The 13,633-nt window shown below is 39.9% G+C and overlaps 1 long non-coding RNA gene across 1 annotated transcript in view; it reads left to right on the top strand.

Moving 5' to 3' along the window:
• Nucleotides 1-13,633, top strand: part of LOC135263712 (uncharacterized) — a 42,039-nt gene that overhangs the window by 22,837 nt on the left and 5,569 nt on the right. The window lies entirely within an intron of this gene.

The raw sequence follows: 13,633 nt of genomic DNA, 5'->3' as shown, positions 1-13,633 counted from the left end.
AAGGTAAGCCAATCTTGACACTGAATTGAAAACATACATTTATTTCTTATTTTAATGCAATATGATGAGTTATTCTCTAGCTTTTTCATCTGTTCTTTATCTGTCCAAATTGTATTGTATTACTTAGCGAACAATAGCCTATGACTGATTTTTGCCAATCTTTAGGTTTTGAATTATAACAGTATGTCGATGTGCATCAAGGTTATATTTAACAATGTTTGCCCCTATTCACAGTAAAAAAAGAATGCCTAAATGGAACAAGAAATGTGACGCTTGCAACTCCTTAATTGGAGTGTAAGAAATGCAAAGCCTGAGAAGCTAATTATCCCTACAAGGCTATAAAGCTAGAAAGTTATTCAAATAAAACATTTCAAATCCAGAAACATTGCAGTGTATTGAAAGTATAGATGTTGAATACATATTAATGGGTAATTCTATTTTCTCAATTATATAATTGGAAGTGTATACATTGTATTAGTAAAGCTTGAATATGGCATAAGTGAGTGACAGAGTCCAACTTAAATAAGATTTGAGCATAATGCTGTAATGCTGCTGAAACCTAATCTGGCTGACCTGCTCTTCATCCCTCGCTTATAGCATATTCAATACTAATACAATGAGTACACTTACAATTATATAATTGAGAAAATAGAATTACACATTAATATGTACGCAGCATCTATATCCCTGCATTACTTTTCAAAGCTTCTGGATTTGAGAATTTTTTTCAAGTTCATTTATATCTTTATTGCTTTGTAGAGCTAATCAGCTCTATGCAGGCCTGCATTTCTTACTTGTAACACGCATTAAGATGTTGCAATTGTCACATTTTTGTAGATCCATCCAGGTATTCTGTTTTACTGTGAATAGGGGCAACATTGTTAAATATAATTTTGATGTATATAAACATACTGTTTTAACACAAAACCTAGAGTGCTATGAATTTGCAAAAAGGTTCATGAATGAATAGGCTATAATCAATGCAAATGTCATAAATGACAACAGTGCTTATCCTATGGATTGACATTCTATATCTGCTGTGTGGTATGCTTGAGTGATTATTTTGGCTTAAACTAACAACAACAAAAATTAATTAATTACATTACATTAATACATTAATTTCACCCTGGGTTTTGGATGAGCAAATCTCTTCATTCAAAGAACCAAAGAACCAAACTTGTTACATACAGACAGCACATTGAATCTTGGGAATGGCAGTTTCTCAAAGATGCTAACGGACATTGTTTTTTAATAATTATACATACAGTATGTGCTCGGTTCCCTCATGTTATACATTTCAAAAGAACCAAAACTACACACTCTTGAAGCTAAATCAATTATTAATCATAATACTGCAAGCCTCACTGATCTAAACAAACAAAGCTAGCTAGCTAGTAGCTACATAGCTGGGTAGCATGCAAAGTAATACAAGACAACTGGGATTGATAAAGAACAGGTGAAAAAGTTTGAGAATGATTTAACACACTGCATTAATATGCAATTACAAGTTAAGAAAGGTTTTCTTGAACTGTGCGTTTGAAATTCAATATTGATGCTGGGTTACCTTTATTGATTCTGGGGGAAAGAAAAATGGTTGACTTTCATTCAGGTTTTTATTGATTCAGAGTAACTGCACTCTATGATGTGAGGAGTCTGTCAGTCATAGAATAAGTACAAATTTTAGGGTGCTGGAAATGAGTGCAAACAGATACAAATGGGTTGTGAGACCCAGGTTGGCTACGGGGATACGAATAATGGTTTCAATATGCATTGGCATATTTTGAAGTGCAACTGAATTCCAGGATGCCAGCCCCATCAAGTTGACAAGTAATCACTGAACAAGCAAGTAATTATTTAACCCTTTGACACCCAAGGTGATTTTTTCCACTTTCTTTTTTTTTAATTTTTTTTTTTAACAGATTAAACAGGTTTACCTAATAGATAACCCTTCATGCACCCTCCTCATTGTTCACCTGACTTGTCCCTATCAGGAAATGTCAAGTTTATGCCTGTATGTTTTGTTTAGTGGTAGGCCACATTGAGAAAAATAATTTTCACTTACTAAAAATATGTGATCAGGTTAGAGGTGTTAACAGTTTAACTGTTAATCGTGAATAAGAATGCCAATTGACTCCCTGACAAAAGCTTGCTGCTGAAACGCATCAGAGTTTGTTTTTAAAGGTTTAATATGACCATGCCACAACAATAAAGGCATTTTAATTGTTAAAAAGGAGAGTGCCTTGGAGTTTCCTTTGATTTTGATGTCTATATGTATCCCATCCAAAGAGCGCCTCAAACAAACTCAAATTGATTCCAGGAAGCGCTACTACTCAAACATTGTAAGAATGTCAATTAATTTTATTGATTAGACAGATAAATTTCAATATAACATTCCAATGAATTCCAAAGCTGTTGATTAGATTTTAGATTAGAAAGATGGTTCTCCATTGTTAGACACAAATCCTCTCGACTGGTGGAAAGTTGACGAGTCATGGTTCCCTCAACTAACAGCATTATCAAAATACTATTTGTCCATTACTTGAACATCATGCCGTCTGTGTGAGGGTATGGAAGTGTTAACGATCACACGCAACTACAGTGAATTCAAAAGGGGGGTTTCTTTAAGTTACCACCGAAGTGGAAACCACTAGGTCTCAGTAAGAGACTTGAGGAAAGACCAACAAAAAAAAAAAAGACTCAACTCCAAAGGGAGAATATCCCAACACAAAGTAATGGTCTCTGCGGAAGAAAGAACTAAGGCATAAGGAGTGAGTAGAATTTTAGTAAGACTGCAGTGCAGTTGGGAGAAAAGCAAAGTAAAGGTGCCTCGTAACGAGGAAGGCAAAAACAGGGTTTAAATGAAAATAAAGATTGCAGCTAAATGATTAGTAGGACCGAAGTCTTACTACTAATCAAAACAAAAAGCTATAGTCTTCAAAACTCCTAAACCTTTTTCCTTACCACACTTTTCTCTAAGAGAGCTTTTCTCTGTACCGGCTATCATGTACGTAAGTAGACACTAAAGCGAAGAACAGATCTCACGTGAGCATATATAAGCTCTCTCAATCAGGTGCAAACAATCAGTAGTAATCAAAGGGAATCTCGGAGCACCCTCAGGCGGTTCTGAAGATTACCACACTCACTTCCCTGAATAAGCACTCAGTTTCCACTACAGGGATACCGAGTAGCCGATTAGCACGAAAAGGCATCGATTAGCACAAACCATATGGAACCATGACAGTCTGCACGCGTCTTCACAGCTTCTCATCTTCAGCAGACTGCACACCAAAATTATCCCAGAGCTGTAGTTGTAAACGTGCTACTATTTTGCTAAGTGAATAGCCTACCACTTGCACTATAGAATATATGAATTGCACTGTTGAAGAAAGCGATGTGTTCTTTTTTTAATGCATTAGTGGCTGCAAAAGTGTTATCAAAAAGACAAAACCAAAAAAAAAAAAAAAAAACCAAATCAGTTCATTTATTTATAACAAAGTTAAGCATAAAGAGTAGCATTAATAAGCAATACCTTTTGTCTCCATCCCACTGGTAGTTAAGCCAGCCTATAATAAAAATGTCAGTGGTCCTTCTCTCCTGAGCAGGTTTCTCAGTCTGTTAATCCGTGTTTGTATAATTAAATTTTTTCCACATGTGACTTTAATGCACAATGCAAAATCCTATTCTAATAATTGCTGTGACAAGTCTTAAATCACTCTTATATATACAACAAATTCATTGGTAGGCCTATAGCTTATCATTTGATCATTATTAATTGAGTGCCAACAATTGCTTAAAAGAATTGCACAATATTTGCATCCCTAGTTCAGTTATATCTCCAAAATTAAAGATATATTAAAAGTTTCAGTTCAGGTATATCATCTTAGATTACATGAATAGGTTGTATGGAGTAAACACATCACAGAGCTGTGTCAATAGGACATGCTTTATAAATTATACAATATGGCTGGGCGATTCAAATTTATGTTTTAGCATGATGTGCAAAATGGCCAAATCGCTAAAATCAATGTTATAAGGGGAAATGCGGCAGTTTTTTAAATTTATTATTACTGTTATTTATTAATTATTATTATTAACAAGAAAACGTTACATGATTACAGCAATAAGTCACATGGAAATGCGGCAGTTGATTGTTCGTTGTCAAGCAGAACGTCCCTGAAAACTATCAATCAATCACCCATCACATTCCTGGATACCATGCCAAAGAACGAAGATTTCGAGTTCGTCGGAACTGGTGGGCACACTGTCAAGACGGCAACAAATGCTTTGACAAACGATGAGCTTGTTCCCAAAAAAGGCAATGTCACTTTGGTGAGGTGGAAGTGGTTTTGTCTTGCGAGGTCTGACATCGAGCAAACCACTGTTCTGGGTAAAATTTGTGGAAAGCCTATTGCAACTAAATATGCGAGCACGACAAATTTATTCCAGGACCTGAAGCAGAACCCTGCAGCGGAATGGGAGCAATGTCAGACACTGCGAGATGCAGATGCTGACTGCAGTCCCAAAATGCCTGATAAAAAGCAGCTAGCTGCATCATTTTCCAGTGTCATCTCATATGACAGGTCTGCATGACTACCAATAACGGGACCAACATGATCATAGCCTTGAGATGAACAAGTGGACCCATCTCCAGTGATTTGGACACAGGCTTCACAACGCTATCGGTAAGTGTCTAGCTGTAACCAGCGTTGTTAATTAGACAACTGTAGTTGTAATTCTAACAATCCAGTTTCACACTAATTATTAAAAAACATTGTTTTATTTTAATTAAATCAAAAGCATAAATATTTCATATAAAACAAACAGCCAAGTTATTTTTGTGACCAAACATGAATAAATAATATAGTCTAATAATTGTGTGTGTATGTCGTCTTGTATGAATTAATGAAATTATGCAGAGTGAAACATTTTATTTTCCCTGTCTAAACATAAATAACAGAAATAAGGCTTATTAGGAAATGTTAGCCTATCACAATGTGTGGATGCTGTCTTTGTCACATTAATGATGAAATGCTTACATTCTAAAAGTTTTTCTTGTTTGTTTTAAAAAAAAATTTTTTTTACAGAGAATGATGTGAAAGATTGATGGATTGACCATGCCATCGGGGTCTGTGAAAAGGTTGTCAGCGCTTACTCCTTCAGCTAGAAGAAGAGAAGGGACTTTGGTACAGGCTGAGGTCGGTCTATCCACTCTCCAGCTTATTACAGCGTCCCCAACCAGGTGGGGTTCAAGACAACAGAAAATTGAGTCCTGGAACAGCAGATAGCCATAGCCCTGGTCCTGGGCTCAGCAAAGAAAAGCAGGCACTTAGTCCCAAGTTGGCAAGATATTGACGTGTTGGAGTCAGTGAATAAAGCTGTAAGCCCACTGCAAGAATTTAATGAAGCTTCACTACACAAGGATGTCTACACTACTTCCGGGGCACTGCTCTGTGGCTGCCTTGCTGCATTTCACGCTTGGCATTTGTGTGTTGTATCGTGTTTGTTTACGTGGATGTGATTGTTTTTTTTACTTCGTACCTTGCTTGCACTGAAGTAGCAACTATGGATTTCGCTTTATGGAGTGTGATTGGACTGCTTGCGGTAATTTTAAAAACGTATTTTACCCAAGGATGCAACCACGGCTATGTTGCTGGTGGCGTAGCCTGTGAAATCCAATACAGCAGAGAATCCTTACTGTTGTTACGCAATCACATCTCTGGACTATTTAACCGTTGTAGACTCGATACCGAACTGTCTTAAAACGAATTCAAAGAGAGGTACTACACGGACGAAGCGAAAACGTGGATGTAAGGGCGGCATTTGTCACCGACTGAAGAGGCTGAAAAACAAACTCCCCCGCCTACTACCCTGCTCATCAACGCGCAGTCCCTGAAAGCGAAGACAGACGAGCGTCAGCCAACACCCACTACCTGCACGAGTATCTTGGCGATCACTAAGACATGGCTGGACAGTAACATCGCGTCCAGTGAGGTGGAGCCCTCAGGCTTCTCTGCGTTCAGGACCGATCGAGACCCCAACATCACCGGGAAGACTTGCGGGGGCGGCGTCTGTCTCCTCATCAGGGACGAGTGGTGTCGGGCAGTTGTGGTGAGAGAGCACCTGTGCACCCCTGACATCGAGCTGCTGTGTGTCTCTCTTCGGCCTTTCCATCTGCCCAGGGAGTTTCCTCAAATTTTCCTCACCATGGTATATATACACCCAAAGGCAAATTTTAATAAGGCATTAGAGACTATTTTTAACCTTTCACAGAAACTTGAGTCTCTTTCACCTGATGCACCCAAGTTTATTCTTGGGGATTTTAATAACTGTTCTGTTAAAAAGTGCCTGCGCACATACTATCAGTATGATTGATTGCCCTACCAGGAAAAATAAGACTTATGTTATGGAACTGTCAAAGACGCCTACACTGCATCCACGCTCCTACCACTAGGGGTGTCCACCACAGTGTGGTCTATCTCCGCCCTGTCTATCAGAGGCTACTAGAGAGGGAGAAGCCTCAAACAAGGTCTGTCAAAGTTTGGAACAATGACAGCATAATGGCTCTGCAGGGATGTTTCAACTGCACATTATAGGAGGTCTTTAATATCCCTGATATTAATGATCAAGTTGTAGCAGTGTCTGATTACATTAATTTCTGTGTAGACTCTGTGATACCTACTAAGACCTTTAAAGTTTATCCTAATGATAAGCCTTGAGTGTCCAACAAATTAAAGTATCTTTTAATTCAGAAGAAAAAAGCTTACAGAAACCTGGATGAAACAGCCAGAAGGGACATACAGAGACAAATTAAAAATAAAAATAAACTAATACAGCTGGACAAGTACAGCTATAAACAAAAGATAGAGGCCACTCTGGCATCCAGCAATCCCAGAGAGGCATAGCAGGGAATTAAATCCATGACTAATGTTCTACACAAGGGCAGGGGTAAACCTACCTTTGTCTTGCATGGTAGTGAGGGACTGGAGATGGCAAACCAGCTCAACAGCTTCTTTTGTTGATTTGAGAGTGGCAACAGTGCTGAGGCTGCCACTGTGATGCCCCGCCTTCCCCCCCTACACCCAACTTTACCATCAAGGAATTTGAAGTCCTTCTCCTTTTTAGAGGGTGTAACCCACGAAAAAGCCCAGGCCCCAACAATATTTGTGGAAGTATTTTAAAGCACTGCGCTGAACAGCTAGCACCAGTGTTTACTGACATTTTAGGTCCTCTTTTAATCTTCACAAAGTCCCTACCCTATGGAAAATATCTACAATTGTACCCGTGCCAAAAATTCCCAGACACATAGGGTCCAACGACTTTCGACCAATAGCATTGACATCGCTGGTCATGAAGTGCTTTGAGCGTCTGGTGAAGAAGTACATCAAGTGTATCACAAACACAGCACCTCATGGACCCCTTGCAATTTGCGTATCAAACCCCTAGGGGGGTGGAAGATGCAATTTTGACTCTATTGCACTTATTGCACACTCACCTTGAGAAATCAAAGACACATGCTAAGATTTTATTTGTGGACTTTTCATCCGCTTTTAACACTATTCAACCCAGTATTTTAGCAGACATATTGGCTACAGAATTTTTACTTGAAGCTGGCTTGATTTTATGGATTGCTGATTTTCTTAGCTGTAGAATCCAGCAGGTCAGAGTATGTCACTCTCTGACAAAATGACCACTTGCACAGGTTCCCCCCAGGGATGTGTTTTATCATCTTTATTGTTTATTCTATACACCAACTCTTGCACTAGCACTTTCCCTAATAGGCACTTTATTAAGTATGCAGATGACACTGCCTTGGTGAGCCTCCTATATGATGGGGAGGAGGAGCATGGGCCAGTTTTTGACTACTTCCTAAAGTGGTGTGAGAAGTCAAACCTCCTAAACACCTCCAAAACAAAGGAAATGTCCATTGATTTTAGAAAGCTGCAATCCTCTCACCCTACTTTTATCAATGGGGAGCGAACACAATCTGTTACAGATTACAAGTACCTTGGCATTGTGCTCAACCATGAGCTTAAATGGGACATGTGGACTGACCTCATGAGCACTAAGACACAACAAAGAATATACTTTTTAAAGAAATTGCTTTCTTTTAATGTCCACAACAAAATGCTCCAAATGTTTTATTGTGCTTTTATTGAAAGTGTTTTAACCTACTGCATCATCTGCTGGTTTGGAAATGCTACTGAGGCACAGAAAAAGACTGTCAGAAAAACTGTAACAACGGCCAGTAAACTGTTAGGGATCAAGTTACCAAGTATGGAATGCATCTACAGAGACAGAATGGTGAATAAGGCAAACAACATTGTGGGTGACCAGAGGCACCCCCTTGCCTCCTCATTTGAATTGTTGCCATCTGGGCGACGATATCGCCCCCCTCTATTTACTAAAAATAGATCCAAGTTCTCATTTGTTCCACAAGCCATTAAGCTTCTAAACGGGTAATTCACTAGCACTTTTTTGTCCCCCATGCACTTTGACCACTCCTTTCTGGTCATAAAAGATGTCCAGCTGGTCTGGGCAGGAGTTACCCCCATCTTAACTATTTATTTTTATTTCTATTTTTTATATATTTTACACCTAATTTATTGCAATGTGTGAAGTATGTGTATTAGTATGTCTATTAGTGTTTTTTGTGATGTTATGATGAAATGCCTTGTGATTATGCTGCAAACCAGTTTCCCCATGGGGACAAATAAAAGTATCTATCTATCTATCTGAAGCGCTGTCTGGTGAAGCCTATGTGAGCATCTCCTGCCTCAGACCAGTGCTCCACCTATTCAACAAAAGCCTTCTCCAGCCAGAGGAGGGTGAGACAGAGCTCACAAAATAAATCAAAAGCACGACACTGGAGTACCTCAACAACAAATACGCTGACCCTCCCTGTTACAGATTAACTCCTGGACATGGCCTTACTGATGGACCCCTGGTTCTGAACCACTTAAGTAGAAGATGACATGGTGGAGGGAATCAAGAAAGGAGCTATTACGGAGATGATGTCTCTGTTTGCTGAGAAAAGCACACCCCAGCCTGGCACATCTGTGCAGGTGCACCGAGAAGAAGCTGAACCTGTGCCCAAGAAGGAAACTCTAGCAAGCTTCTTCAAGAAAGCAGTGTTATCTGCCTCCCAGTCAGAGGAAGCCAAAGTTGAAATTGAGCTATCAACCTACTTTTTGTCCCCTAACACAGACTCGCTTCAGTGGTGGAAGCTCCATGAAGCTAACTTCCCAAGGCTGAGTAATCTTGCAAAGAAATACCTCTCCATTCCTGCTACAAGTGCCCCATCAGACAGAGTCTTCAGTACCAGTGGGAACATTGTAACATGCCATAGGGCATACCTCAAGCCAGACGCAGTAGACAGGCTTGTGTTCCTCGCTAAAAACCTGTAGAAAATGAATGGGACATTCTTTTGTTTGACAGCATTTTATTTCTATTTTGAAAATTGCATTTTTTTATTTAGCAATTTTTTCAGGGATAGCCTACAAGCATGTTTTCTTCAAATATATATATACAGTACCAGTCAAACGTTTGGACACACCTGACTGAATGTATGTTTCTCATGATCTTAAAGACATTTTGATCAAAAGGCTTATGCTGAAATGCTTGAAATTAGTTTCTTAGACAAATATAAATAGTGAAGTTGATGCCTATGTATGAATGTCTTTACAAAACTAAAATTATAATTTAAAAAAATATGTTTTTTGAAATGCACCCCCAAAAAGTAGTTTTCATTTAGAACTTCAGTGAAATTTAGAGATGGAGAATGTTGAAGCACAATGATTAAGTCATTTTAAAGGCACACATAGTAAAGGCATTTTCAACCAGCCTCAGAAATTGGCAATTACCAGCACCTCAGATTAGAGGCCAAATAAATGCTTCACTGAGTTCAAGCAGCAGACACATCTCAACATCAACTATTCAGAGGAGACTGTGTGAATCAGGCCTTCATGGTAGAATTTCTGCAAAGAAACCACTACTGAGGGAGACAAATAAGAAGAAGAGACTTTCTTGGGCCAAGGAACACAGGCAGTGGACATCAGACCAGTGGAAATCTGTCCTTTGGTCTGATGAGTCAAAATTTGAGATTTTTGGTTCCAACCGTTGTGTGTTCATGAGATGCAGAGAAGGTGAACTGATGATGTCTGGATGTGCGGTTCCTACCGAGAAGCATGGGGGAGGAGGCGTGATGGTGTGGGGGTGCTTTGCTGGTGACACTGTTGGCGATTTATTTAGAATTGAAGGGACACTTAATCAACATGGCTGCCACAGCATTCTGCAGCGACACGCTATTCCATCTGGTTTGCGCTTAGTTAGGCCATCATTTGTTTTTCAACAGGGCAATGACCCAAAACACACCTCCAGGCTGTATAAGAGCTATTTCACAAAGAAGGAGAGTGATGGATTGCTGCATCAGATGACCTAGCCTCCACAGTCACCTGACCTAAACCCAATAGAGATGGTTTGGGATGAGCTGGACCGGAGCGGGAAGGAAAAGCAGCCAACAAGTGCTGACCATATATGGGAACTCCTTCAAGACTGCTGGAAAAGCATCCCAGGTGGCTACCTCATGAAGTTGGTTGAGAGAATGCCAAGGGTGTGCCAAGATATTATACAGGAAAGGGTGGCTACTTTGAAAAATGTAAAATATAAGATAGTTTTGATTTGTTTTACTTATTTTGGTCACTGCATTTGTGTTATTTTATAGTTTTGATGACTATTATTCAAAAATGTGGAAATTAGTAAAAATGAAGAAAACCCCTTCTGTGAGTAGGTGTGTCCAGACTTATGGCTGGTACTGTATATATATATATATATATATATATATATATATATATATATATATATATATATATACAATTAAAAATCAGCCTCATAAAATTACAGTTATCCAGATTATTCGACCATAAATTTGGAACTTCAATTAATAATCAAAATACAAATATTAAGGATCAAATAATTAGATCAAAGATTTAAGAGATAGCCTATCCAAGAACTACATCCTTCCGGTTATTTTGACTCAGATTCTCACATTCCAGCAACATCAAAACAGACACGGGTTTAATACAATGATTTATTAAACAATCGTACAAACAGAACATACACAAACTAATCTAAATAGGGAAACTTCTAAGTACGGGACGGTAGGGGTGCGTATGCGTGTGTGGTTGCATGTGCGCACGTGTCCCTTTGTCTGTGGACGAAAGGGGGAAGGGTAAACGATGGGTGGTCACGTATGTGTGGGGTACAGTGTAACCGGCGTGGCTGAATAACTGAGCTCAGCTAGGAAGGAGTATTGCTTCCGGTAGTGCCGGAGAGTGAAGCGTAAGTTCAGCTGTTAAGCAATACATGCAACCAAGCTGGTTATTCACCCACTATTGACTATACAACGAGTTTGATGTCGTTAGGGTTGTAAAGTTAGTTGGGGAGAAAGGGAGAGAGAAAGACCATGCATATGATTGATTTCCTACGATTAAATTGCCAGCGCAAATGATTCTAAAAGGCAAAACGGAAACACACAACGTCACATTAAACTCAATGCAAACTAAGCTAGACTATTGCCTGGGAAGTTTGCCAGTCTCACTGTCCATCCCTTCACGCAGGTAGCGGCCTCCAGTGGTTGCTGTGGGGTCCTGGAGAGAACAGTCTTGGTGTTGTGAAATTGTGGAGGTTTCCAAATGTCGGGGGCGTGGCGCAAACTGAATCCTTGTTCCGTAGCAGCGGTGATGTTGTTGTCCCCCCCGGTCGGTTGTCGGCAAGGTTATTCTTCCTGGAGCTCCACGCGGGATGGATCAGGCTTAGTCGCCGCAGGCGAGCTAAATCGGCAGACCATGGTTGCTGCGTACAGTGACTTTATCTGTGCGTTTAGATAAATCGACTGCCGCGATCTTAGGCGTTCTGTAAGCCCTTTGAATTGGAGTTCTACAGAGTTGTGAGAACTCAAGTTAGGCCCATAGGAGTTCCCTATTGCACGCAACAGTGTCCTGGCCACCGGACCAGCCCTCTGCACAGCGCCGGTCCTCTCAATGTCCCATAACGTGTTCCGACTTAGTCCAGGCGCCGCTCGCTCCCCGTGGCTACGGTGCAGTGTCTCTTCTCGTCTGGGACCGCCAGCCAGCCACCGCCAGAACGGGAGACAGCCCCAACAAAAAGAACAGAAATAATATTAACGGAACACAAATTAACACAAAACGAACGAAAAGTAATCATAACGATAAAAATCCTCCTCGGAGGAACACAACCATTCACACCCCGGGCGACTCTCGCGTTCTGCCTTTCACCTGCCTTTTTGAAAAGCCTCCAGCTCGTTTCAGCTAACACGGAGCAGCTGCGCCACGCCCTCAATCCCTGCAGCCGGCGAATCAGCCTCCGCCCTAATCCCAGTCCGCAAGCAGACTCCAATTAACCAATTTCCCCGGCGAATCCGGCTCACCTGTCAGGCTACCTCCTGACAATTACAAACTATTGAAGAAGATGACAAAGAGCCTATCAAAGTGGCATGAATCCCAATGTAACAAACACGGTTTACAAATATCTGGGTTCTGCATTGCTGGAAAAATAACGTTTATATTCCAATAGTTATATTAGGAAATATAGTAGTAGAATATACAAACAGTAACATTTGTATTTTAATAGACAAACAGTAAAACAGCATGTAACCTATTAGAATAGCGTTATTCACATTGGTTTCACTTCATCTTCAATCACGTCATCCTTAATTGCATGGAAATAAACATCCTCATCCCCAGAAAGTGCACTTTCACCTCCTGAATCATCATCTTCATCAATAGAATAACGTATGGCTTGGAGTGGCAGTTTTACTGATTAATTTTATTTTGGAGGTAGGTTTCTGAAGTAATCCAACTACAGTGCAGCGTCTTCTAGGTGCACACACGGAGGAATTATGTTTATTGAAAAGGGCAGCATTAGATGTGATTGGTTCGATCAGGTGCCCAATCAGAAAAATGAGGAGGTGGAGTCATTATTCAAAGTCTGCCCAGACAACAACCTTGTATGACCAAGTGGCAGCCTAAGTGACCCTAGGTTTAATGTAGCGCAGTATTTGATCATGCTGACAATAAGGGTTTGAGGCTCATCATGTCCATCGCTCTTTATTTCGCTCATTTAAAAAAGATCTACAATGACACACATCAATATTGGCATAATTACAATGAGATATATGGCAGAATTATTCAATAAAATATTATTAAATTCTGTTCAGGAGAAGGGGGGTTTGGAAGAAGGCAATCTTAATTTTCTCTTTTTTCATTTTTGTTCATTCATTTTTATTTCAGCAATGTCCCTAGTCTAAAGAAGTGTAAAAATGAGATGTTGGCCCAACATAATGTATTTTGGTCTTGTAAGGAATTAGATTTAGTCGCAGGGAGGAAAATATGTTTATCTGACTCCATTAACTTCAAATCCTGTAAAGTGAAGATGTATGTGAATACGGGATCGCGTATACGTGCATTGGCTGCTCTGAAAAAGGGAAAAAACTGTTTATTATGACACAATATGACCGCTGGCAATAACCGAAGATAGGCAGTTTCAGTGATGGAAAAGGTGAACACTTTATTTTATAAAGCAAGACAAAGACCGCTATGAAAAGAAAAGACACACA

This window comes from Anguilla rostrata, chromosome 9 (assembly GCF_018555375.3).
Source record: "Anguilla rostrata isolate EN2019 chromosome 9, ASM1855537v3, whole genome shotgun sequence".
In the NCBI taxonomy this organism is placed as follows: domain Eukaryota; kingdom Metazoa; phylum Chordata; class Actinopteri; order Anguilliformes; family Anguillidae; genus Anguilla; species Anguilla rostrata.
This window is presented reverse-complemented; position numbering and strand designations above follow the sequence as displayed.